This window comes from Cyanistes caeruleus, chromosome Z (genome assembly GCF_971803275.1).
Source record: "Cyanistes caeruleus chromosome Z, bCyaCae1.hap1.1, whole genome shotgun sequence".
In the NCBI taxonomy this organism is placed as follows: Eukaryota; Metazoa; Chordata; class Aves; order Passeriformes; family Paridae; genus Cyanistes; species Cyanistes caeruleus.
The window spans coordinates 58,644,994-58,672,478 of NC_141732.1; the positions used below are offsets into that span (position 1 = coordinate 58,644,994).

Here is a 27,485-nt window from a genome sequence, read left to right on the forward strand (position 1 = left end):
TGGAATTTATTCTTTCTGTTTTATTTTTTTTTTTCCTCCATTATTTCTTTACAGCTCATTAGAGACATGAAGACATGAAGAATTTCTTCCTTTGCTAAAATCTGTTATACATTTGAAGATTTACGTACATTCCTTCTCTCTCAATCAAACAGACCCTGTTCATTCATTCTTCCCTCTGAGTCTGTGATTCATCATATACCCAGACATACCACTTACTTATGTGATTCATCGTATTACCAGAAATTACTTCCATCAGATCTTTATCCAGAGCTTCCTATCTTCTGTGGTTTTTTACCTGTGAGCAGAAGTGATCTGAACCTTAGAAGTTCAGATCCAGAAGTGAAAATCTAAAGCCTGTGACTTTTCTAAAATCTAAAGAATAAATCTTACAACACTGAATGTCAGGACAAGAGGGACCCGAATAAACCATAAACTTCAGAAGCTACTAGCTGTCTGCACTACACATGAGGAGATGGCTACATATTTAAGTCAGCTCTGAAATTTCCAAGAATTTTGTACAAAAAGTGGCCTAAAAACCTGCCTGTGTAATGGTCAGGTTGTGGTCTGATTTATCTGTAAACCACGTACCGTGTAAGTATTGCAAGGAGGGTGTTGTAAAGAAGGAATATTGGGAGTTAGCAACAAAACCCACAGATTTTTGCAAAAAACACAGATTTTCCCCCCACCTTTTTCTTTTGAAAATAAAGTTTCCTGAGAATCCTACTAAATCTGGCATCTTCAGGTACCACAAATTTCTTCCTAAAGCAGTTTGTGGCTCCGCCTTATCTTTCAGCATTGCATTCCCAAATGCAATGGCAGGTTCAGTGATATTTTTTAAATCTAAACATTGAAAGAAGTGGATTAATGTATTTGTCTTGTTCTGCTCCACTGACTTAATAAAATATTGAACATAAATAAATCTACTTTAATCCTGCATTAAATTACGTATAGACACCAGTGAAATAGGACAGCCAGAATATTATGATAAAATACATTATTTCAGCAGCTTGCTTCATTACAAAGTTCTTTGTTAACTTTTTCTTATGTTCCACTTTATTCAGATAGATGGTATTTTGACATAAATTTTATGAAATTCATGATAATGAATTTTGTCAGTGGTGTGAACTACTTCATGTACAACTCCTGAGACAAACAGCAATCAGTTACATCCCAACATTAGGAATCTGGACTCTCCATATATTTTGGTCAGCTACACCTCAGAGCTTCTGTGTCTAGTAAAGTTGTATATCTGAAAGAAAAACAAATTTGGGTAATAGGACTTGATGCAATCAGAGTGGAGAGTATGAATTTCAAATCAGATTGATAAGTGTTTGTTTGGCATAGGAAGAAGTATGACTTATCTCAGAATCAACAAAGCAACAACAAACATGCATCAATCAAATTAAGCTTTACAAGCATTACCAGTTGTCACTGAGTGGTTCAAGAGTGTTTTGTAGCAGTGATTTGCAAACATTTGCATGTTATTGTTTCTGTTCAGTTGAAGAAACTGATCAAGTGTAACATGGGAAGGAAGTTCCATGTCCTGTTTTTATTTATATTCAGTCAATCAATCAACCAATCAAACAAACAAAAACCAAAAAATAGGTCAGTTCTATGCAAGAGGAAAAACAAGAAGAAATACCACCATACTTAAGGTTAAGCAGCAGTGTTTTTCTTCCCCATACCTGAAATTTTGCATGTTCTTTCTGCTGGCTCTTCCTACAAAGGTTTTTCTAAAAAAGTGCTTCACAGGAGCATCACAGTATTACAAATCCATGGAAAATCAAAGATGTATCCTATGAAGGCAAAGGCTTTTTAAAAAAATAATTCATGCTTCCCAGTATATAATGTTTTCTCAGATATTTTCTGTATGATGAAATCTCAGGAAAATTCTACTTTACAAGCACAGACCTGAAGCAACCTGTGCGAACACTGCCTCCAGATGGCTCTGTGCACGCCGACAGCACTCGGGAGCAGCCCTCTAATGGCTTTTCAGATCTGCATACACGGACAGAAACCAGAAGAGCTGTTAATTCCAATTTAACTTCAGAACAGCCTTAATTACAACTGTATTTCCTACTTAACAAGGAAGTGTCTTCTTTACAAGAACTGTAAAAGCTAATTAAGTCTCCAGTTGTTCAATATTTTAGTCTTATTTTACTTCCTCTGTTCTTTGAAAATGGCCAAGTCTGCTCTCATCTTAAAAAAAAAGAAAATCAAATTTCATACAGCGTAGACAAGCATTTTAAATTATAGAAAGTGGGACAAAGGACAGAAAGGTTGGAACAGGGACAGGACAGAGGCAAAGAGGCACTGTATGCGATATAAAAGTTGTACAGCACTGCATCTACCACACAACCAGGCAGAATTTAGCTGTGATAGGCATGAAGAGCCATGTCTTCTACAGCTGCTGCTTTCTGCAAGGGAAGACCTTGAAAGGTTTCTTTCAATTATGTTGGCAAGACTGTCCCATAACTGAACAGCAAACTGTTGCTATATTCTTTAAATCTTCTACTGCTTTTCCTAATGCTTCTATTCATATGAGGATTATTGTCTCAGACAAATCATTGTTATTCCACCATTCTTTCATACTGCTACACCTATGTTTAATGTGACTGGTTCTGCTGGTTCTTCTAGGCAGACAGGACTCTTAAAGTTAATTAGTATTTGCACCACTGACCTGAAAGACAATTTGCTGTGGATTTTTTTTTCAGACCTGGAGCTGTACATGCTCCATTCAGTTCACAGTGATACCGAGGCACAAAGGGGCACAAACAGGATTAGCTGTTTTGCCTAGGAATGAAGCAATCTTTGTGTATCATAATAATACACCTGACTCTTACCTATCAGCTTCTTCCCACGTGTGGGAATATAAAACATTGCAAAGGTGTGAGAGCATGGCCAGGGCAGCCTGTACTCCAGTTACCTCTAGCTAGAAGATTAAAATAGCTTATCAGTTTTGTTGTGCTAGTCTGTGGAAAAATAGCTGCATAGGAGTGTGAATGTAAAGAATTAAATTAAAGATTCTGTTCATGCTTTACTTCTATGCTTGACAGAGTTGTTACAAACTGCTCAAGGTGTAACAGCATAGCAAGTCAGACTTTTGATTTTTACCTGTAATTTTTACCAGAATACTTAGCTTAGAGTACCCTGGCTTATTACAGAAAAGCTGTGTCTGGAAGTTGTCCTCAGCTGAGGACAGAAAGGACATAGGTGTATGTCCAAATAGTAATTGCTAGCATTTTTCAAAGTGCATGAAGAAAATCATTTGTCTGGAAAAGGCTTCGTCCCTTGGTTCAAATCTTCATGCATAAGCTATGCAGAATTCCTCTGCCAACCTGATTAGCTATTCTGTTCTCACTGTTATATGTGGAAAAGATCATGGACCTAAATCACTATTCCCTTGAGTTGCTGACAATTGGGCAGACCACACAGGTGAGCATCCAATGCTGACACACCAAAATGCTTCACTCCAGACCTGTGGGCTGGTGTGAGTCCCTGCAGCACATCTGGGTAGCCAGGATCAAAGCCAAGAGACAGTAATATAAGGTAGTTAAAGCAGAGGTACTAGAAGCAAGAATGTACTGCATTCATTGCTGGATATGTCTTTACTATGTCTTTGTTCATGGCACAAGCTTAATAGTCTGAATAGAACAAGAGCTGTTTTATTAGGATGTCTGGATAGTTATGTACTGAAGCACACAGAGATTTCTGAGTAACATAGCCTAATCCATTAGTCAGTTGGTTAATTGTAATAAATCTAACTAATAAATCAAAGCTCTTCTCATTCTTTTGTCCTATATCCTGGCCTCCTTTCTAAAAGTAGCGCCAAAATGTGTGCTGTGCCTGTGACAGACTTACCCATTAATTCAGTCTTAAAGGCACCCTACAGCCATAAACAGGGCTGTGCAGACACTTGTAGGACATTGTTCAGGTTTTTTTTTACTCATGGAGAAAAACTACATCAAGATTTCATAAACAAGAAAAAATCACATTCATTTACAGGAGCACACAGTAAAACTTTTGTTATAACCTTCAGTGAGCTGATGCATGGAATTCATTAAAATAATCAAATGTATAATACTCACAGCTCCAGCTTTCCTTACACTTGAAAGGCCGTTTCCATGTGAAAACCTGCTGCCCCTCAGCGGTTTCTAAAGGAAACAACAGAACAACGTCCTTGAACAAGCAAAACAAGGAGAACCTGCTCATAATCTACTCCTGCTGGTTAAGAGTAAATTAACATTTAATTTTTATAGCTACCTATTTGGTCAATACTAAAGAGCAGCCTGATGCCAAAGAATAGTTTGTAAACAGTGTCTTGATGATAATGCCAATTTGTTCTGCTTATTTCCTGAGTTTACAAGTACCTCCTTCTATCCAAACAATGTCTGTTGCCATTTCTGTAGGGTGACAACAAACGTCAAGTTAAATGTTAACTATAGGTTACAGTAGATCTGGGAAATTCCAAGAGGAAAGATGCTACAGTAGAGAAAATTAGCATTTCAGGAAACTGGCCCTGATGTTTAGAAGCACACAGTGTTTGCAACTATGGATTAAATCAATGTGACCCAACAGTGTGCATGACCCAAAAAAATTGTTCATTAAACAAAGAAAATAGGACTGGGATTCATCATCTGAAATAATATCTAGTCTCTACGACGACTAATAGTATGAATAAACAACAGGGACGCAGCAGAAGGCTATGGTAATGAAAGTGTAATTCTTTTGAAGAAGCTTATATAATTAGATTACATTTATATAACATCCCTTCTTGCAATATCTCAGTGATTCATATACTTTTAAAGTCTTTAATTTTACAGGAACACAGTGAGGTAAAAAAACACTGACCATCTATTTTGCATCTGGGAGGCCAAAGCAAAAGAATGAACAGGGTCAGCATTCAGACTGGCTCATGTAAGTTTACTTCACTAGCATAAATACTTTGTCCACTAGTGCTTCTGGAAGCTGGATCTTCCAGTCTTGTATATATAGTGCTCTGAATTGCTGAGTGGCACACTCGTATATGTAGATGCCACAGATGTTGCAAAATCAAAGATTTGTACTGACAGCAAGCGGTCTGACTATGGCCTTAAAGAGCTTGCCTGTAGTCACACTGAGTTTGAAGAAGAACAGAAAGTTGTCACTGAATGCTTCCCAAGTCTTGCAGGTCAGGCAGGAAAAACCTGGACAAAGTAGGATTTCTAAAAGTAATCCTTTAATGTAATGACAGTTTTGGAAAGCCAGAGGAATGCACAGTGCCCTTACCTAGCTCCATAATGTCCTGCAGGAGCTTCTGGCAGATATTCACAAATCCACTTTGCTCTGGGATTCCTTTTCCCAAGATCCACTTAGCTCCCTCTCTGCAACTTTTTTTTTCCTCCCCTCTTTAAGAGACCAAGAGCTTAATTTTCAATTCAAGTGAAGATGATTATAATTGATGTGAATTATGCAAAGCCTTTTGTTGCATTTTCCATCCTGGCACATTCAAAGCCTTGGATCTGAAACACTATTCTGTACTGCTGTTCCAGGTCTCAATCTATAGAGAAATCCCATTTCTAGTTTCAGAAATCTTTGTCTGGTTGATCATATTAGTAATTATGATTAATATGAATATAAGTCACTACATCAAAATTTGGGTCAGTGGATGAATACCATCAGATGAAACTGTCCTTTAGTAAGTCCTTTGCAATCCATAAATAACACTGATGAGAGCATAACAAAGGCCCTTTGTGTTATTGCACAGTGGAGCCAAAAATGTTCTTGAAGCAAAGTTTGTTTTCAGTGTAATTACATACAGCTCATACATAAAACAGCTTGTTGTGTTGAAGCCAAAAATGTAGTCCTTTAGATGCTATAAACATCCTCATCTATATTAACAATAGAAACAAATGTATGGCAAGATCATTTATGTTTCACAGGTTCTTTTTATTCTGTTTGATGTATTACTTCTTGTCTGAGGGCACAGTCCTGCAAGAATCTTACTGCTGGCACAAATATCTGCCTGTACAAATAGCCTTGAAGCACTGGGAGTTCTGTAAGTGAATGCAGAGCTGTTTTGCTGTCTTTTGCAGTAGTGCCTGTTGCTGATCCTGACTGAATATTTAAAAAACTTCAGAAAATGTAGCAAATATATTTTAAAACACTGCAGAAAAAGTTTAAAGTAAGTACCTAGGTGTTTGTTGGGGTTTTTTCATGTTGTGTGTCCTAAGATACAGTCAAACTTTCCAATCAAAATTAAATGGTTTCAATTTTACTTTAGGAAACTGAGTATGTTCTAAGGCCATCTCTATCAGCTGAAACATCCTGTCAGAATGATCCATTTTAAGACTCTTCCACAATTAAATAATCATTCTGAAGCTGGAATGATGGAAACAATTCTGAATCCCCCAAGTTTGGTGGGAGAACCAGACAATACTCCCTACAAGGAAGTACCATAGTCCAGCTAGGAAATTTTGTTCCTTAGTCGTTTGTCATCACATGCCTGCACCCTTCTGTTCCACAGTACAATGACTACAGAGCCAGTGCCAATAATATCCTAATTCTCCATTGAGTTGACTCATGTATCTCAGCATTTAATTTTTGTTTTTGAGAGTACTAGTGTTTCCACTAGTTTCCACTGGAAAACAAATTATGATAATCCACAGTGCTGTCTCATTCCTCACTAGCATATGTTTCTCTGCCATTGCAACATCTGGGTTTGTATCATTCCAGGAAGAATCCCTTTTTACATAAAAATTGCCCTTGTATAGAAATTTATAGTCAGTAAAGGGCTGCTATAGTGACCCAGCCCATCTTCATCATTATTCCCATTAAAAGGACAGAACAGACATGAGGGTTATGCCACAGTGTGAAGTGGAACAGACCAAAGGACAGAGGTAGCTGGAACTCTTCATGTAAATGCCACTCTTGTCTGCTGGGGACAGGTCAAAACCCTGGAGGCATTACATCAACATAACCAAGATTTGTGCATAGCACAGTTTACTTTGCTAGGGAAGCATGGACCAGATGCCACCAATGGAAAATTTCTCTTACCACTTGAAAAAAACTTCTTTCCATTTTAGTTTCTGAGGAGCTCTTTTTCCAGCAGGAAAAGGACAGTTCTGATCCTGACACAACCTACACAATAAAAGCAGTAGGTAGATAATATTTCCACCAAAAGAATCATATCATCAGAGAGCATAATACTCTGATTTTTCTCTTTCACTATCTTGCACTCTGGGAAAAAAAAGACATTCTCACAAGTATGCTATTTTACTGTGACATAACCTGGCATGTCACCAGGGTAGAGCTAATACTTGAGCACCACCTCTGTCAGAGAAGTATGTTGTGATAGAAAGCAGTGACCCTACAGGAGGTTTGCAGTACATTATAGTAGCAGCTTTGCCCCTTCCACTGCTTCACTTCCATCTGCTCACACATACTCTACTCACTCTACTGGTAGTAACAGCTGGGGCCAACAAAGGCAATCCAAAACTCTTTCTCATTTCCCACACACACTAATATGTCAGACTAATCTTGTCCTAAATAACAATCTAGATAAACACACCCTGGAAATTGTAGAATCATTTAGGCTGGAAAAGACCCTTAAGATCATTGAGTCCAACTGTTAACCCAGCACTGCCAAGCCCACCAATAAACCATGTCCCTAAGTACCACATCTACACATCTTTCAAAAACCTCTAGGGATGGTGACTCTGACACTTCCCTGGGAAATCTGGGCAGTTCCAATGCTTGACAGCCCTGTTGATGAAGAAACTTTTTCTTAATATCAATCTAAACTTCATGTCATCATGTTGTCATATCAACAGTGACAACACGAATTTGTGATACAGGGCATAAAATGAATCCCTCACTGCCTCAGAGGTTTCTGGTTTTGATAAAAATAAGCAGAACACTATAATGCATTTTTTTAGCGGCATTCAAAGACAGAACCTTGAAAAAAACAAAATAAAAGAATATATATTACCTAGGCATATCTGATCTAAAATTTTAAAACTGACTGCTCATTACCTTGCAGAAAGCTAAAATGTAAATTCTAAAAAAAATATATATAAGTGAATAAATACATAAAATACAAGATCCCTACCCATGATAGAAAATAGCATTACATGGAAAGTATGAATTTGCCTTTTCCATGGTAAGTAACATCACAAGAGAAGAGATTACTTTACTGGTATGACTTAAATAGAGCTCATAACCAAAAAGAAGACATGCTTCAAGGATTAGTATGCATTTTATATTTACTGCTAAATCTCTGGAAATAAAATAGTTAAATAACTGCTTGTCTAAGCAGTTTCAAGCTATCTTATAACATTCAGTGACAAAAATACTTCTTCATACGAGAGCCAGAGGAAAACATAAATCCAGCCATAAGGAGTGTTCTATCTTAAGGAAGGAAACTTCCCTATACACAATTCAAATGTGTGTCATAAATAAAGGCTGGCAGAAAAGGGTTCCAGAAAAGAAGAACCTACAAAACAGCCCTTTAAAATTCCAGCAGAAAACAAAATTGAAAAACTAATAGAGTAAATTTTCACTCTTGAAAACTTGAACCATGGGGAGAGTCTATCAAAGCTGAACTACCTGCAGCAAGCTTTAAGGCAACGCCGCACTTGGTCTCAACACACTGTCACCATTGAAATATCTCTGTAAACTGGTAGCACATGGGCAGCCTGGATCCTAATCTATCCTTAAGCACTATCTGCCTGATGTCCAATAAAATTTCAGAATTACGTAATGAAAACAATCAAATGCACTAGACACATAATGGTAAAAATTAGAAAAGCTGACCTGAAATTTTTAGTATAAAAGGTCATTCAAATATGAGGCATTTATTTAGGCAATCCAGTGCTCACTGAAGAGAAAGCTTAGTAGTAGAACTCAAACCCTGTGTTCTACTTGCTTTCCTAACGTAAGAAATATTCTGTACTCTGCCATAAGGAATATTCTGTAGTTCTCCATCAGTTAAGTTCCCAGTGAATGAGTCTTTGATCTGTGGGCAATTCCTTTGATGAAGCTGCTGGCACAACAATTATCTTCCATGCAGCCTATTTCGGGAAACAATTTGGAGGGACCCTGTTGCTCAGCAATGGCTAAAATAGCAGCAAATCTGTCACATAAGGACTAAGCCACTCATGGTGGGGCAGCTGCTGAACTGTAGGGTCCCATGAGATCTCCCCAAGGGTGGAAAATGGCTCAGATACATCAGATTGATTTGTATGCAGAACAATGTATGTGAGCGTGTGTAGTCATTCACACACGTGTTTTTTACATGTGTTTTTAACAAACATACCAGTGAAGGAAATCTCTGCAGACACAGACAAACAAGTAGGCAAAAAAAGGCAAGATACAGCCAGCAGAAGAGTGGCAGGAACAGGACTGTGAACAAAATCCAAGCAGCTTTTGGGCTTTCTGTGCTGAAAAAGTCTGGGAACTGAGAAAAGAAAAATTGGCTTCTGTTACTTGTGTTCAAATATACTCAGAGAAATATGCTCAACCTCTCTAAAATCCCTGAATTGCATCATAAAACACCTTGCTGCATCTTTATTTTCTTCTTTTAGTGGAAATACCCTGAAATACTTTCCAAACTGATGAAATATTCATGCCAAAATGGTGAAACAGTATTTAAGCTGAAAATTCAGGAAGCTGTACAAGAAGTGGAACTAAAATCAGAAAATTATCTGAAATGTATCTGCAACTAGTTTAATATCTGGGGTTTAGGTGTTTGTTTTTGAAATTGAAATACAGAATGCTTTCATCTACTTGATTTATGAAAGTTGCACAATGCTATGTCTGTACTTTATGTTTATATAAAACCATTGAATAAAAACTAGGTTGTAATTCAGTTTTTATTTAAACAGATCTTGTTGCCTTCTGTAGCAGCCAAATTACTACCTCCAGCATGATGTTTTAGTCTCACCTGCTCCTCCCTCACCTTGGTTACCAGAAAGCAAACCGAATGCACATCCTGACAGTGTTAATGAGAATGGTAGAAGCTGTTACTGACTGAAATTACTATATTGGAAAAGAAACTATACCATATATGTACTACAAATGAATTGCAGAATTTTCTTGATTTCCTTTAAAAGCAAACAAATAAACAAACAAACCAAACTGTGTGAAGGTTAAAGATAAGAAAGAAGTGATCTAACAGATGTATTATACTGTATTTCAGAGTATCTGTGCTGCTCCAAACACTACTCTGATGGAAGCCCAAAGTTATGTACTTGATAAATACTGGAATATACTCAAAATATTACTTTCCTCCCTGTTGTAATTGCAAGAGCTTGCAGAAGATTTAAATTATGCCCTTTCACAAAGATGATTCCATATTAGAATCAAAATATCTCATGGGAACTCTGAATTGTAAGTATAAATTAAAACCAACCACTGTCATGAGCAGTGGCAGTTGCAAAATGGAAGAAAATTGAAGTAAAAAGCATGCAGAAAAGAGCTGATCAAAGATAAAGGCACAGAAACTATTGCTTTGATTTAAATGTTAGTTATTTTTGAAGGAAGAAGATGAGAAAATAAATGACCTCTGTGATGTATATATTCAGAAGCCAGTGGGAAGACAACTTGAAACTACTAATACATAGGGTCAACATTTCAATTAAATTTTGTCATATACTAAAAACATTTCAAGCCATATTACATTGTCTAAGGAAAATGTACTAGGGAAAATATTTTTTTCAATCCAAAAGTGTAGTTAGATTTTAATTGGGGCACTCAAAGGAGGCCAAGTGACAAATGATGGAGATAGACAGCAAAGAAGAAAATAGTAACTAAATTAGGAAGAGAAGAAAAGCAGGCAAATTAGAACAGAAAAAAGGAACAAAACAAACTATTTATCTCTTACTGCAGCCCCTGAAAGCTTTTGTGTTCTACATCTCTTTCACATTTACTGTGACCTCTCCTATGTTTCACAACTGTAGAGATCATGAAAACACATTTGTATCACAGAGTATCCATTTCTCAACGTTCTTTTTTCTTAACTTGTTTCACACCTCCATCATTGACTACAGTCTGCTAAAATTATTTGCAGCACTTTTCTGAGCCACCAATCTGTGACCAACAAACCCAGTCACTACAGACTCCCACCCAGCAGTCTCCTGCTCCTCTACAACTTTACCTTCCATTTCCCTCCAGGCTGCAGCTGCTGCTCTTATTGATAGAGTTCACAAGTGCTAAAATGTATTCAGGTATCTAAATTTGAGAAACTGCTTCTTTCATGGCAGTAGAAATCCTAATTACAAAACAGTCACTAACAGATAGCTAAGCACCAATTTATTCCTCTTGGGTCCCCAAAACCCTTTGTCTTCTACATCGAAGGCATAAGAGCTTCCGTTGCTTCTTTGCACTTTACCAGTCATACTGTTCCAGCAAAATGAGTTTGAAACTGCCCAGTAATGTTTATATTCTTTAAAAGATTCCAAAATTTTCATTTTCAAAATGAAACAAAAATATTTTCCTCTGACCTGTGAGAAAAAAAGAAACAAAAAGCACAAAACCCATTTTCATTGCATTTCTATGTAATGTCACTGAAATATCTTCTATTCCAGACGAAAGAAAAAAAAATTTACAAAATTGAAAAAAATCTTTGGCTTTCTTTTTTTAAAAAATATTTTTATACCAAATCATCTGGCTTTTCCTACAAACCCAATAGAGTGAAGAGGCTGAGCCTCCCACTAAGGGAGCCCTGGCCTGCTGAACTGAAACATGTCTCAAGTTGTTCAAAGTACAAATATCCAGGTCAGTTGGTATGAAAAAGATATACAATCAATCTGATTGGAACTACTTAGTACATTGCAGGATGAGAAATTAAATATATTAAATGTAAGAGAAGAGTGCATGTGATTAAGAGAAATGCAGGGATTGACATCCTGCCTGGAAGTTCAGACAGAGCGACTATTTTGAACACTGGGGGGAAAAAGGAAGGTAGAGACATCATTTAGTCCTAGAAGAGATACAACAAAAAAGAACATCTTTGTTTGTTGTTTCGTTTTACAGCCAGACTAGTGAGGCACTGGAACAGGTTTCCCAGAGAAGTTGTAGATTCCTCATCCCTTTCAATGTTTAAGCCAAAGTTGAATGCAATTTCAAGAAACCTGGTCTAGAGGAAATTGTCTGTGTCCACAGCAGAAGGAGGTTGGAACTACATGGCTTTGAAGGTCCTTTCCAACCCAAACCATTCTACAACTGTGTTATAAATTAATGTTTCCCCTCAAGGTAAGGAAGACAATAAGGGCCAGTTGATGTTTACCCTGTATCCGTTCCAGCTCAAATAAAACTGTAATTGTTTGTTCTTTAAAGAAAAACAGCCAGTGGCATGGCAAATCATGGTATTCAAATAGTAATAATGAATAATAATAGTAATGGAACCAAACTGTAATAGGAATAGCAGCTCAGATTATCTGATTATCTGATATCCAAAGGCATTTGCTCTGAGAGAAGCTCAGACAGGAAAATAATAGTTAGGAAATTTCAGTGTTCAGTAGACTGTCAAACAGTGCAAGCTACACAAGTCAGAGAAGATTAAAGCTAGATAGATCTCCAGGTACCTGTCCAAGCACCATGGAACGACTGTATGGCAAACAAGTACATCTACTGTGTCCGCTCTGGGTCTTCTTTTCTTTGTCCCAAGAAACACCCTGACTAGAGCAGTACCTTGTGTGCGCATGATACTGACTCTTCCTCCAGCTTCAGCAAATGCAGCTGCTGGAAGACAACTTGCATTCCTGCCATCACATCTTTTTACCAGTGCCTCTTTTATTCCCCAACATCTTCTTCATTCTGGTCTACTTGCTATGTCTTCAGCTTATGTCTTAGCTGGCTAGATAACTATTTTTGGCAGTACTGATGCAAGTCTAAAACAGACGGAGTAAAACAATGCTTTTGAACAGCTCAGTGCTCGTAAAAGCCAAATCTTGAAGTCACTGTGTCTGCTCTAACAACAATGCTGTAAATGAAAGTCAAAGCAGAAAGAGAAGATATATTTTCTAACTTGGCTTTTTCCCCTCCTTTTCCAGCTTTGTGATTGCATCTCCTAATTCATCATTGAGGAGGCAGATTCAGGCCTTTACCACAAAAGTAATCAAGTCCAGCTACTTCTCCATCTACCATCTTTAATACCACCTAAAACTCTGCCAAATACAACCGTTTCTGTTATTATAAAATACAAAACAAAATTAACAGCCATTACTGTAGCTATGGAGAAAGGAAGTTAGAAATGTGGTTAAAATCTCCCTCAACTGCTTTCCCGGCTTTGTTTCATTTGTGGCTAATAAAGGTTTAAACTTCTGGGGTTTGGCTGGGTTTTTTAGGTGTGGGTGCTTGTTGACAGATGTTTGGGTGTCTCTGAATGGCCAAATGTTAATTACTTAGTATGTGCAGTGGGTCATATAAATAAATACCTTTGACCCTCCTGACTCATTTGTTGCAGTAAAGCAGGCTTAAAGTTTGTAATTAGTACAGGATGCCACTATCATGTCTCCATCCCTCAGAGAGGACTCTATAACTGTGACATTGTATCTTCATTATACCTTCATCCTAGTACTCTTCCTTTCATAGTTTAGCTGCCAATCCCTGGGTTATCCCCCTGCTCTTACTGCCTTAGGAACCTCAACCATGTCAGCTCTCCCTAGGCAAGAAGCTGCTCCAATCTTGATATCTGATATCCTGAAGTGAAAGGCAGTCCTTTATCATAAAACTCAGTCTTCACTTTTGATTATATAAACCTGAGACAATACAAAATGAAGCCTGAGGGCCTTTTAATACCAGGTTGTTCATATTTTTGCCTTCAAGATTCTGATGTACAGCTAAGGTATAATTGTTACACTACAGCTCTACCCCTCCCTTTTGGCCTCAGCAGCCAATGCAGCATCTCCAATCCTTTCACATACCTGTCTAGGCTGTCTTTTGTGTAGACACTTTCCTTGGAAAGACTCTCTATACATGTTGAGCTCCAAGGATCCCATTCTCTCAATTTACTATTCCCTATCACAGACTCCAGCCAAATATAGACCCAAAGCACTTCACCCACTATTGAAACAGCAGAAGGTAAATGAGTCACACACAAGGAAACATCATCCCATATCACAAAGAAAACACAGTGGCATAATAGTTTACCTTACAAGACTGAGAAATCTCTGTTGTTGGACACATCAGGAAAGAGATGGCAGGGGCTTCTGGTGAGTTATCTGGAAAGGAGTGAGTTATTTGCAGTGGATTAAATTCTGAGAGAATAGATGTTCTACAGATACTTTCAGGCATAGTTTCTGATCTTGCAATAAAAGTAGCAATATGTAAGTTGTGCTCAAGCAGCCACTTAAAAGCTGTGGTCAAATTGCACTAGAGCTAAGTGCTTGATAGCTGTTTAACAGAAGAGGTATGTTACAATCACCTCTGACCCAGTTGCAGGTTGCCTTTTCAGTACCAGCCTTTTCCCAGATCTCTTCCCCTGCTTTGTAGTGCCCACTAAGACTGCAAACATGACAGAAGAAATAGCAGGAATATTTGCCATAGCACTTGGAATAGATGATACTCCTTTCAAGTCAGCGAGACAATCCAGAGTAGTGAAGGTAAGCACGTAATTTCTGTAAAATATTAGTGTAGTAACAATGAAGATTTGAGGGATTGTGGAGACTCACACTTAAATAGATGTAATAATGAATTACAAATAAACCACACTGAAGGTAAACTTTCATTGAGGGAAATAACATTGAAGATTCTGAACTTGCACAACTTAAAAATAACACCTTTCAGTAAAAAATAAGTTTCATTGCCATATAAAATAGATTTGGTAGCATTCTGATTACTCAGAAAAATTCCAATTGCAATTTGTGAAATTAAAATGAAGGGTGCTAAACAGAAGCATCAAATGGGGAGTCAGCTGTTAGTGATGAGATCACCAGGGAAACATTGGTTCCCAGAAAGAAATGATCAGTATCTCACTAGAGCAAAGGTAAACAAAAGATGAGGTGATAGAAATTTCTGATTCAAGTTGTTTAAACTCCCCTGACATATTCAATAAAATAACAATGCAGTGCAGCTGACTCGAATTAGTTGCAACTGGTGAAGTCCTTCAATTGGTCCATTTCTGACAGCAAATGGATTCAAACTTTGAAAATTATTAAAATACAGAATAGGTTAAAGTCCATCAAGTCTTATGGAAAACAGGAAGCCACTACAAAAATGAAGTTAATTGCAGAGGAACTAGCAATATTTTAAATAAGCAGTGTGATTAATGCAATACATAAATGAGTTTTCTCTATTGCTAAACGAACAAGGAATTACAAAGCAAAATAAATAATATTTTAGTATTCAACAAATAGAAAAGTATGTAATGAGATAAAATCAAAGTCTGTACTACTTCTGTAGACAGTGTAAAGGGAAAGTAATAGAATTTAACAGCTACTGATTGTGTAAGTCAAGAATATTTTTAAAAAACAACTTTTTCTTCTCCTACATTTGTCTAATAAAAGGCATATCTCACTCATTTTAACAGTTGTTAGTCTCATTTTTCTATAGCTATGGTTATAACAACCTGAATATCTCCAAAATGAATAAACATAGAGAATATAGCTTTGATACAATTAAACATAAAAGATTTGCTGTGGTATGATGACAAGAAATTAGCAACAGGAACTTTAATAACAGCTCTGAATTCTTTAGATCTTGCATCAACAGCAAAGTATGTTGTGATGTGTTTGTCATATGATGTAATTCTAGGAATAAAGACTGGCTGGAAAAGGTGTCGGCTGGTAGTTAATGACAAGCACATGACAAATCTTTAATAAAAGCTATTCCAGTGGATGACCAGTTTCCATGAAAAAGGAAGATCACAGTCATTATGCAAATATACAATATTATAATAAATTTTTTTTATGTAATTTTTTTAGGTATGCTATATCATGTTAAAATATGTATGCTAGATTATATTAAAAGCAAACTGGTGAGTGTTAGAATGTGTAATAACTTATAGAGTCATTAGGTTTCATTTTAGTAATGTCAGGTATGAAGAAAATTTACTAAACAGATGATGAAAGTAAGCTTTGGTAATATGAAATGCAGAGCCTGAGCTAGCAACACCAAAACGAGAGTCTTCCACCCCACTGCTGGTTATCTGAGAAAACAAGGCTTACACAATCACCAACCATTACTCTGTGCCCTTCCTCTCCACACCTAATAATACTCGAATGGGCTGGCCAATTCTTTCACTTGAATTGCAAAATAATTCATATTGGATGAGTCTAAGTGCTAAAGAATTCAAAGTTAAATTAATTTTAACAAATTGAGTCATAAAATTATTTGGATTGGATAAGACCTCAAGAGGTTGTCTGGTTCCACTGATGAACTGTCAGTGGGTAAATAATTGTTTTCTATTTTAAAAAAAAAAAATTAAAAATCCATTTACATAAATATTTACAGTCAGAGCTTATGCTTTGTATCAGCTGACTGACCATCTAAGACACATGTATCTGTATTAACATAGCTCTAGGTGAGTCATAGCACATACCTATGCTTACCCAGAGGGGATGGCACCCTGGGGAGTGCTGGATGAGTTAGGATATTGAATTGAGGATACAGAACATAAATCTGTAAGAAATAGCTTTGAATATTCTATTGCTCATAGAACTAAACTGTTTGCCTGAGGCATAAATGTAAGAACTGAAAATAGAAAGACTTATTAAATGGGCTAGGGAACAGTAACATAACATCTTATATAGGTAATCTTCTAATTTCAATTTAAAAGGCCATGTTTCATTTACTTTATAAAGTAATGATATGGACATTGTTTCTCTTCTGAAGGGCCCACAATCAGAAGGTGAATTTTTGTGCAGAGTTTGAGATACTGCTTGAGGGGAAAAATATTTATTCCTAAAAATGAAGCTTCTTACTATTTCCAAATTCATTTACTTTCAGATCATGTATTTACCATGTATTATTAAGAAAGTAACAAAGTAATAAAGACTCAAAGAAACAACCACCCTCTACAAATTCTGAACATTATTCAGGCCACTGATCAAGACTCCTCTCCCTCCTTCACCACTTACATTTAAATCACAAATTATAGGTCTGTATGATCTCTCTCATTTTATTACTTTTCAAAATCTAATCATCTGATTTTGAGGAGGGATTTTATCCATCTGTTGGGAAGCATGGAAGCTCCTCAGCAGATCTGTACTTCTTTTTAGCAGGACTCTTCTGCTTTCCTCAGTGCATGCAGTAGGATCACATGGCAATTTATCTGAAGATGGAACCAGATGAAGATACCATCTGTTTCTTCCGTACTGTGTAACTGGATCAGACTCAAGTATGTAGCAGCTGTGGGTGTAGCTATCTCTACAGACAGCAGCTGATGCTATCCAATACTTCTCCAGAAAAGTTTAATCAGGATGAGAATGTCTTTGGTAAGCCAAGTTAAATGTCAGGCCTTCTACTGCTCCATAGAAGAAAGCACCTTAGATCTCCTAGATGTAGGTGTCTCATCTTGACATGCTTTGATATGAAAACTCGGGAGGAAGTCTTGACTGCAACACCAGCAGAATTGCTGTGACCCTTCCCTCCATAACATAAATTTGTGCTGTTGTATGGAGTGTTCCTACAGTAATCTGGAGAATTTTGTTGCAAGAGTTTCTCATTCATGGGTATTTCTTTGCCCAGCAAGTTGTCCTCTGTCTTCAACTGTCTCTAATCTCACTGGATCCCAAAATGCTGGAACATAAATCTGCCAAACTATTACTGCTACCAGCAGCTATTTCTGCTGAAAAGCTGGTAAGGTTTAAACTTTACTCTAGCCTGCTAACTTGTGTTTTACAAGATGATAAAATTTCCAAATGCCTAGGAATATAGTTGTGTTCAGTAAGTATCGTGGAATTCTAGTCTTTTTTATGTTCTAAAATCTGTTAGTACTGGTACTTACTTTCTGTTTTAGCTTCTGTCCCAGCTCTGCCTGTTTTTTAGCTTACTCTGCTGCTCTTGTGGTAACCAAATCCAAGTTCTCTAAGATGTTCCTCCTCAAAGGCTTTAAGTATGTCTGTACTACAGTCAGAGCTATGACTGATCCCTGCACAGACTTATACAAGGTAGCTTTAAGAGAAGCATGTTGGACATTTAGAAGAGTGAAGCTGAAATAGCAGGGACATTACATACAGGCTGGAGGTACTCTGGTTTCTCTGGTGAGCCTAGCAAGTAACTTAGAAGGTATTGGACATCCTTGACAGGGTGAACAAATAATAAAGATCACTAATTATGCATGGTCTTCCCTGACTTGTACAAAAGCTGGGCAGAATGATACGTGTTGTAATATTTTGGGGGGGGGGGGGTAGTCTTATAAATACAAATCACAATTTATAATTGATACTTCTTAGAATTGTAAACAAAATTTAAAAAGCAATAAAGATGAATGGAGCAGCAAAAGACAAATTCCCTGTCATTTCTTGAAGGCATTGCCTTGACTGATATCAAATTCCTTATCTGGTAAGATAGCATTGAAGTCACAAACACTGCAAAAAAATCCTGATCCTCTCTTGGATCAGTGCAGTTTTTTGTCATGTTAATAAATTAAATTTACCAGGTTTGAGCTAAGACCTCTCGAGTATTACCTAGAAATGCCACACTTACCCCATAATCATGTCATCATAATCATGTAATTGAGCCATTTAGGTCCATTACAAAGTATATTCGTGTATATTATAATACTCAGTATTAATCAGTATATTCCTGGCCTTTTAGCCAAGAAGAGAATACTTTTAGAGAAAAGTATTTAGAAATTTTACAATCCAAACTGTGACCCAAGGCTCACATTGGCTGTGCTTACAATAGTATGTTAGGCTCATCTCAGCCAACATATATTCAATGACATAAACCCTGCAGAATCTTGCATAGGTCGGATTGCCTGGAATTGTACTGGAAGTCCAAGTGACTTATCAGTACTCAATTTTCCTCCCTGACACCAAAGGAAAAACAGCTTAAACATTTATGGGATATGCCATGGATTACACATGAGAAAGATAAGAAGTTGCAGTGGGTTGATCTTAGATGCCAGGTGGCCACCACAGCTGCTCTATCACTGCCCCTCTTCACCTTAATAGAGGGGAATAAAACATGATGAAAGACCTGTACATCAAGGTATAGACAGGGAAAGATCACTACCCATTGCCATCATAGGTAAAACAGACTCAGCTTGGGGAGATTAATTTAATAGATTGTCAATCAAAAGATAGAAGGAAATAAGAAATAAGAACAAAACTGAAGACATCTTCCCCTCACCTGTCTCTAATTATTAGGTTCCATTTTGTTTTCTACCTCCTACCCCTCAGCACCACAGGGGAACAGGGAATGGGTCTGCAGTCAGTTTGACACATACTGCTTTGCCACTTCCTCCGCACACTCTTCCCCTGCTCCAGTGTGGGGGTCCCTCCCATGTGAGACAGTCCTTCGTGAACTTCTCTAATATTAGTCACTCACACAGCCTGCAGATCGTGAACTGCCCCGGTGCAGTTCCCTCCCACTGGGTGCAATACTTCAGGAATCACTGGGTTCTCCATGGATCCTTGACCCTCCCATGGTGACACAAGTCCTGCCAGCAAATGTGCTCCAGTGTGGGCTCCTCTGTCCATGGGTCTATAGGTTCATCCAGAACCTGCTCCAATGTGGTTTTCCCATGGGGTTACAGCCTCTTTTGGGCATCCACATGATCCAGCATGGGATCCCCCACAGGAGGTAGGTGGATCTCTGATACACAATGGATCTCCATGGGAGATAGTGTCACAGCTGTCTCACTGTGGTCCTCACCGCAGGGTGCAGAAGAATCTCTTCTCCAATGCCTGGAGCACCTCTTGCCCCTTCTTCTTCACTGGCCTTGGTGTCTGCAGAGCTTTTTCTCTTTCATCTTCATACGCCTCTCTTGGAACTATTGGGCTATTGCACAGTTTTATTCCTCTTCTTGAATACATATCCCAGAGGTGCTGCCACTGTCTGTGATGGGCTTAGCCTTGGTCTAAGTCTATCTTGGAGTGACCTAGCACTTGCACCATCAGACACAGGGTAAGCTTCTAACTGAGGTCAATCCCTGCAGTGCTCCCACTACCAAACACTGTATAAGCTCAATACAGAGGTCAAAAGATAAGTGGTCTTGAATGCACTCTTTTAATCCAAAAGATAATCCAGAATTCTTCAGATAAATCTTTTTCCATACATTCAAATAATTTTAGCACAGGCTTGGTATGATCTTGCAGGCAGAGACTGATCTCTCTATCATTGTATCAGGGATAGAGATGACACCTTCAAAGCATCTGAACTGTTTGCTTGTCATACATTCCACTGATTAACCAGAAGGCAGATTATATTAACTTCCAGAGGAGCTATACTTTCCATTTTTAAGATTTGTGTAGGTATTTAATCTGTTGTAACTTGATGGTTATTCTGTGGCTTGTGGCTACCCTTCCTAGTTCCAAGTGTTCTTGATTGAGTTGAATTGTAGATGTGGCTAAACATATTGCTTCCTCTTTCCTTGAGTAATCTCTTTCAACACTCCACTACAGTCTAGATATTGCTGCAGAGATCAATACACTATATTCATAGCCAAGGGCATCTTCTTTGTAGAGAAATACTTTGAGATTTCTCAGGAGTGACTTATGACTGCAGTTTTCATTCTTGTCCTCAAAGGAAAAAAGACTTTTGGAAAATGTTTTGATAAAACTATATTTTTTTTCATAATGAGATACTAAGCATGACAAAAAGTATTTCCTCTAATGCCAGAAATAATTCTTGCATTTCTATACCTAAAACAAACAAACAAAAAATTCAGAGAAAATCTTGTATTTATCAAAGTTCTAAATTGTTCTTTCTGTCATCAGGATAATTTTCCTTATCACTGTGTACTTGCATAGCCCATGTAAGAATAATGTTTCTGCTAAACAAACAAGTTGACAAATTGCTTTGTAAACCACTAAAAGAGCTGCAAGAAGCACCACCCCCAAATCATCCAGCTTCCAAGAAATTTTGTTCCAATTTTCTCTCTTGCTGGAAAATGTTTTCTATTTATCACAAAGACTACTGATATATTTAATGTAATTTAACAAAATTCTCATTACTTACAGTAAGAAAGAGTTATATGTTTAAGTTGGTACTTTGGGTTTTGCATCATCTGATCTTACAAAGAGGAATTCTTAAGTATTATCAACATTATATTAAAAGATTCTGCATTTTATTTGAACAGACAAACTGACCTTGCCAGAGTACTTATTTATTTGACTAGAAGGGAGATTAACTTTCATGAACCATTCTTTTAAAGGAAAGGAATTGATTTATACTTAAACTACTGTACCCTCTCAGCAGTAAGCAGAAGATTACATTACACGTTCAGTTCATCACACATTTGTAAAGCTTATCATACAGTAAAAACTCCATGCATTCTACAACTGCAATAATACTTGGTTGCAAAATGTTCTTCAGGTTAGAGCCAGCATAAATACCCAAAAGTATACAGTTGTCCTCCATAAAATGGATGAGCTATCACATGCACTGTGGCTTTACTGGTTCTGCTGTACAATGTAATTCCTTGTCTTTGGAAACTACCTGAATTGTTTTCTATCAAAGCTGTTAGGGACGGGCACTTCCAGAATCTCAAATGCAGATACAACTATTATTAGAAAGTATGCTTTTGGGTGGCTGTTTCATTGCTACTAAGGCATCACAAAGCCAAAAGCGTTTGTATGCAACCAGTTTCTTGTCTCACTTCACACAAACAGAATCACAGAAACAATATTCAAACTTTTGCCAGAATTAAAGAAGGACTCCAGCAACCAAGAAATAGATATTGCTATTTGGCTTGCCCACACTAAAATTTGAATTATACTATCAACAGAAAACTACTAAAAATGCATGTCCAGCATAGCTATGTTAAGCATAATACTTCACAGCAATTTCAGGACACCTAAACATAGTCCTGATGCTACAGTTCTTTGAAGCACACTATTGAATTACCTCCCCCTTTCATCTCACTTGCCAAAAGAAATTCCACTGAGTTAACTGGTTAACTGAGACTCTATAGTGTTGTATGCAGGCAGAAATCACTTTTCCACAGCAGGTAGTTGGAGTTGATCACACTTTAAACCAGGCTTCCCAGAGGAGGCCTGGCTTCTCACGAACATTTTGTACTAAAGTTACTTTATAGCCGAGGTGCTCAAGGCTTCAGATCCAGATGGGTGTAATTTCAGTTCAGCCTGCAGCATGCTGCAGGAGTCACAGACTAGGTGCTGGAATGCTTGAATAAACGCTTATAGGAATATTTCTATTCCTGTCCACAACATCAACATGCAAAAGATAATTTAGGCAGCATCAGGTGAGATCACTTTGCAAGGGTTCAGGTTTTCAAACCTTCTACACCTGGCAATTACTAATCTACCTCACACATGTGCCAGTAAATGTATATGTGCAGTTCCATACGATTTCATCCCATCACCTGTTCAGTTCTGCATTTATTATGTATGGATCTGCCTAGGCAGGTCACCTTTCTGCCAGATTTGGATTCTGTGGTTTCCCTGTTCTTCCAACACCAGCCTGAACTGAGATCACACTGATAGAACCAGCAAACAGAGGCTCAGGAAAATGATACTGCTAGGCAGAAAAAGCGGAAACTCTTGGAAATCCAGCAAACCTACTCTTTGCTGGATTACTAGTCCAAGATTTTATTAAATATCACTGCTTGGAGACTGCCTGGGGATAGCAATGACTCAAAGTACTGCCTACCTTAAAACTGTCTGGCACTTGACCCACTTCTTACAAAGAAATAGGACATCAGTTGAATTCCTAACTTTGCATTTCAGCTCACTAGTGACAGGACTCTTGTGGCCCTTTGTCATGGTTTGACACTGGCCGAACACCAGGCAGCCACGAGAGCTGCTCGCCCACCCTGCCCTGCCACAGCTGGGCAGAGGAGAGAGAAATCGCGAGTTGAGATAAAGACCAGGAGGAAACACTCCAAGGGCAAAACAGGCTCACCTTAGGGGTAGAAGGTGAATTTATTGCTAACAAAATCAGAGAAGAATAATGAGAACTAAAATAACCCCTTAAAGAACATTTTTTCCCCCCAGTCCCTCCCTCCTTTCCCACCAACAGTGCAGGGAGACAGGGCCTGGGGGTTTTGGTCCGTTCATCACTGAGGTTTTCTTCCACTGCTCAGGGAGAGGAGTCCTTCCCCTCTGAGACCACGGGGTGCCTCCCATGGGACACAGTTCTCTGCCTTCCAATCTCATGAGCAGCAGTCCTCCCAAAACTGCTGCAGTGTGTGTCACTCTTCCATGGGGTGCAGCCCTCCAAGGACAGGCTGCTCCAGCCTGGAAGCAGGGCCCCCTCTCTCCATCGAGTCTTCCACAGGACCACAGCCTCCTCCAGGCATCCACCCTCTCTGGCACGGGCACCTTCCCCAGGGGCTGCGGGTGGATCTCTGCATCCCCTGTGGATCCCCATGGGCTGCAGGGGCACAGCTGCTTCACCATGGTCTCACCACAGCCTGCAGAGGAATCTTGGCTCCAGCACCGGGAGCACCTCCTCTCCTCCTTCTCCACTGACCTTGGTGTCTCCATGTTGTTCCCCTCACATGTTCTCACCTCCTCCTCTTCTCAGGCTAGGAGAGAACCTGTGCCCACTTTGTTTTAATTTTCTTCTTAAATCTGCTATTGTAGAGGCACTACCATCATTTCTAATTGGCCCAGGCATGGCCAGCAGCACGTCCATCCTCAGAGTCATCAGAGCTCCACCAGACATGGTGGAAGCTTCTAGCAGTTTCTTACACAAGCCAGCTTTGTGCTCCCCTGCTAGCAAAAACCAGGCCATGCAAAACCAACACACCCTCAAAAAGCTTCATCTCTACAAACATAATAAGCCAGCTTGTTTTGCCACTTCCAACAGCCCTCTTGGTAAAGTAACCAGGCCTTTCAGGCATGCAGCTTCCATGATAGTGGTAAGATCCCTGTGTGCTGAAGTGCCATGCCCTCAGCAGCAGCATGGCAGCAATTCCCTTCCCTCCACAAAGCTCTGAGTTTTTTTCAGAGACACTTGCCAGTGGTACTTTCAGTTGCTGCAAACATTTCATCTTTTTAAGACATGAGAATCAACAACTCAGGTGATTGAGTGCTATCTAACCCACTTACTTTTAGTGATGAACAGTTCAGTACACACCACCACAAACAGAAGGCAATCCAGGTCTTTTAAAATGTGATTTTAATTTTTTGCAGGTTTATTCAGGAACAATCAGTGATGTATTTCCTTTAATCACACTTAAAAACAATTCACTAACATCTGAAAAGACTACTCTATATTTTTATGAATGAAGAATTATTCCCCCAGTGCAGAAACAACTATGAAGGCTACTCAATACTTGTTGATAATGTAATTTCAAAAGGTTGTTATTTTCTTGCAGATCCCTTTATGTAGTGGTACAATTTTAGCAAAGTATGACAGCTGTTGAGAGCTGATGGTATTGGTTTGCTGTGCCCAAAAAGAGGGGTATCAGAAACTTGATTATAGCCAAGTGATTTCAGACTAGTTTTTAGCCAGCTCCTAAATGTTACATTTACCTAGTTCTTGTTTTAAATCATACCAGTTTGCCCCTCTGCAGTCTGAGAACAAACAGAAGACCATAGCTTCTACACAAATGTACCTGAAATACTGGGACTCTTATTCTTTGTCAGAAGAAAAATATTATTTTTTAAATAATAAATATTTAAATATTAATCCATGTTAAATTTTCTTAAGCCTGGAGATGTAGGCAGATATATTGCTGTATCTTCACTGTTTTTTCTTTCACACATTAGAAAGACAAAACTGGCCTGCTGATTACATTCGTCTCTAATGATTTTGTTCAGCAGAATAACATAATCACAGAACAGTTAGGGTTGGAAGGATTTCTGGAGGTCATCTAGGCACACCCCCCCTGCCAAGGTGGTCACCTACAGCAGGTGAAAAGCAACACATCTGGGTGAGTTTTGAATGTCTCCACAGTGGTAGACTCCACCACCACCCTGAATACTTAACAGAGAGGAACTGTATTTTCTCTACCAATGTATTCTTTAATTGCTTGCTTGGCCACTTCTAGATGGGACGTAATCAAATCTTTTTCACATCATTTCACAGATACTTTGATCGGACGCTTCCATTTACAGTAATAGTAAAGAATGCTGCAATACAAGGTGTACAGAATATGTCACCCTTAACCTTAAGAACAGAGACATGGTCCATCTTTGGGATGCGGAGCCATAATTCCCTCCTTTTTTCTAACAGCTAGGACTTTCAGACATAACTGCCATTATCCTGCTCACATGAGGTTGTTTGGTTAATGTCCAGAGAATGTTTGGACTGCCAGAGGCCCTTCTCAAATACTTCAGCCTCCAAGGACAGGATGCCAGTCAATACAGTAACTTTAGAAAAAGGTTGTGACTCACTCTGGCTTTCCTGGCAAATTCCAATGAAATTTTTCTATTTCATTGGTGCTTCCTCTAATTTGGCACAGGACAACAATATCACTGATGGGCTGTATTTGGTCCAGCTGAGAAGAAGTTTATTTTCCTTACAGCAGCCCTCACAGTGCTGTGCTTTGCACCAGTAGCTACAGAGGTGTTGATAACACACCAGTGTTTGCCTTCTGCTGTACAGCACTGGCACAGCACCAGTGCCATCTTCCCAATATCCTGCCCCCCCATCAGTAGGCTGGGGGTGAGCAAGGTCTTGGAAGGTGCATAAATAGGCCAGCTGACCCAAACAGACCAAAGGGGTGTTTCATACCATAGGATATATAAATAACATAAAACATAAAAGATGTAAAAGCTAGAAAAAGGAGGAAGGAGGGGGAATTAGTTATTTATGTTTGGCTAACAGAGCAAAGGTTACTTGTACTGAAATCGTGCTTCCCATTAAGTGGCCTGACATCACTTGCTGATGTGATGTAGTGAATAAAATCTTGGGGTTTTTTCCTTAGCTTGTGTGCATACAACCTTTCTCTTTTGCTTTAGTAAATTGCTCTCAACCCACACATTGTCTTCCATCCTACTCTGTCCCCTGTCCAGCTGAGGAGAGGGAGTAATGAAGTAGTTGGTGGCTACCTGGCATCCGGCCAAGGTCAACCCGCCACCGTTCTTTTTGGCTCTCAGTGTGGGGAGATACAATGGCAGTTTTTTTGTAATTATAGTGGTTATTAAGTAGCAAGCTCCCCTGTAGGACACTAAGTTTGTCAGCTTCTTATATATTTATTTTGCCAAGTTTGGGGACATGTCAATACAAACAATGACTCTGTGCTTTGCCCTTATATTGATGGCTTTGGCATACTGGGGGAGCTGTCTTGTGGAGACAGTGAGAGAATACATCTCCCATTCTCTGCCCATGATTGATGTGGATGGTTTTATTATGCAAGCTCCTGCAGTCCTTGTCCATCCCTACAGTGAGCTGTTTGATACTAATAATTAATACTGCTAGCAGATTATGGGATTTGTATAATCTGGTGTCATCCTTATGCAAGGGAAAACAGAAGACGCAACAGTTACAAGTGCTGAAGCCCTGCTTCTCAGAAAATGGCCAGACATCAGTTGCTGCTGGTAAGTAGAGAATAATTATTTTTTTCCTTAGCTTGCATGCATCCTTTTGCTTTTGCTTCAGAGAAAACACCTTATCTCAACATACTGGTTGTTTTCTATCTTACTTTTTCTCTTTTTATCAGGGGAGAAAAAAGCTGAAAAGGGGGACTGGTAAAGTGGCATCCAGCCAAGGTCAACCCGCCATATGGGCCAATGCATATAGTCCACTAATTTTATTTTTGATGCAAATATTTTGAGTTTGTTTCAGTACAAAGTATTTTTGTTCATTTGTACATGAGAAGAAACGGGATGTTCCAAAGGACACCAGGAAAGAGCTTCCCTTGAGCTCAGAATCACAGGGGACTGACTGATCATTCCTTTCAGACAAGATTGTGAGAGCTGTCTGTCCAAACTCAGAGAAGCCTATGTGGTTTGCAATAAAATTGGCAACCTGGGAAAGCACTGCAGTCACTGAAAATTCCCAGAGGCTGGCCAATGTGAGCACAAAAGGCCACGTCTGTGCAATTTCCTTCAGTACGCAACTGCCCCAAAGCAGCTACTTCGGAGCATGGTTCATTGTCGTCAGGACTCATCACAAGAGCTGCACTCTTTTGCAAATTAACCAGGAATGCAAACTGCTGCTGCACGGCGTGCCGCTAGGCACTCCTGACAACTAATCTTTCAAGTATTTTGCTTCAATCCCCAGTCAGAATTGGCGCACACAACAGCCACTGAACCATTCCCGCCCCGCGCCGCCTCTCTCTCACCGCCCCCGCCGCGCCGTTCCCACAGAGCCTCCGTCGCACCGCCCCCTAGCGGCCCCTCCGCACGGCGCAGCGCGGGGGCGTTCGAACGGCTGGGTTCCGAGGCGAAGGGCGGGGCGTCTCCCTGCCACGCCCACCCAGGGAG

The 27,485-nt window shown here is 38.9% G+C and overlaps 1 long non-coding RNA gene across 1 annotated transcript; it reads right to left on the reverse strand.

Annotated features, from left to right (window-relative positions):
- Position 1: 1 nt before the first annotated feature.
- Positions 2-27,475, reverse strand: LOC111941446 (uncharacterized). The gene is made up of 5 exons (XR_015280906.1): positions 27,344-27,475; positions 4,089-4,154; positions 1,912-1,998; positions 1,686-1,796; positions 2-1,249 (listed from the first exon to the last, which is right to left on the reverse strand). It is a non-coding gene; the product is annotated as an uncharacterized LOC111941446 (long non-coding RNA).
- Between the last annotated feature and the right edge of the window lie 10 nt (positions 27,476-27,485).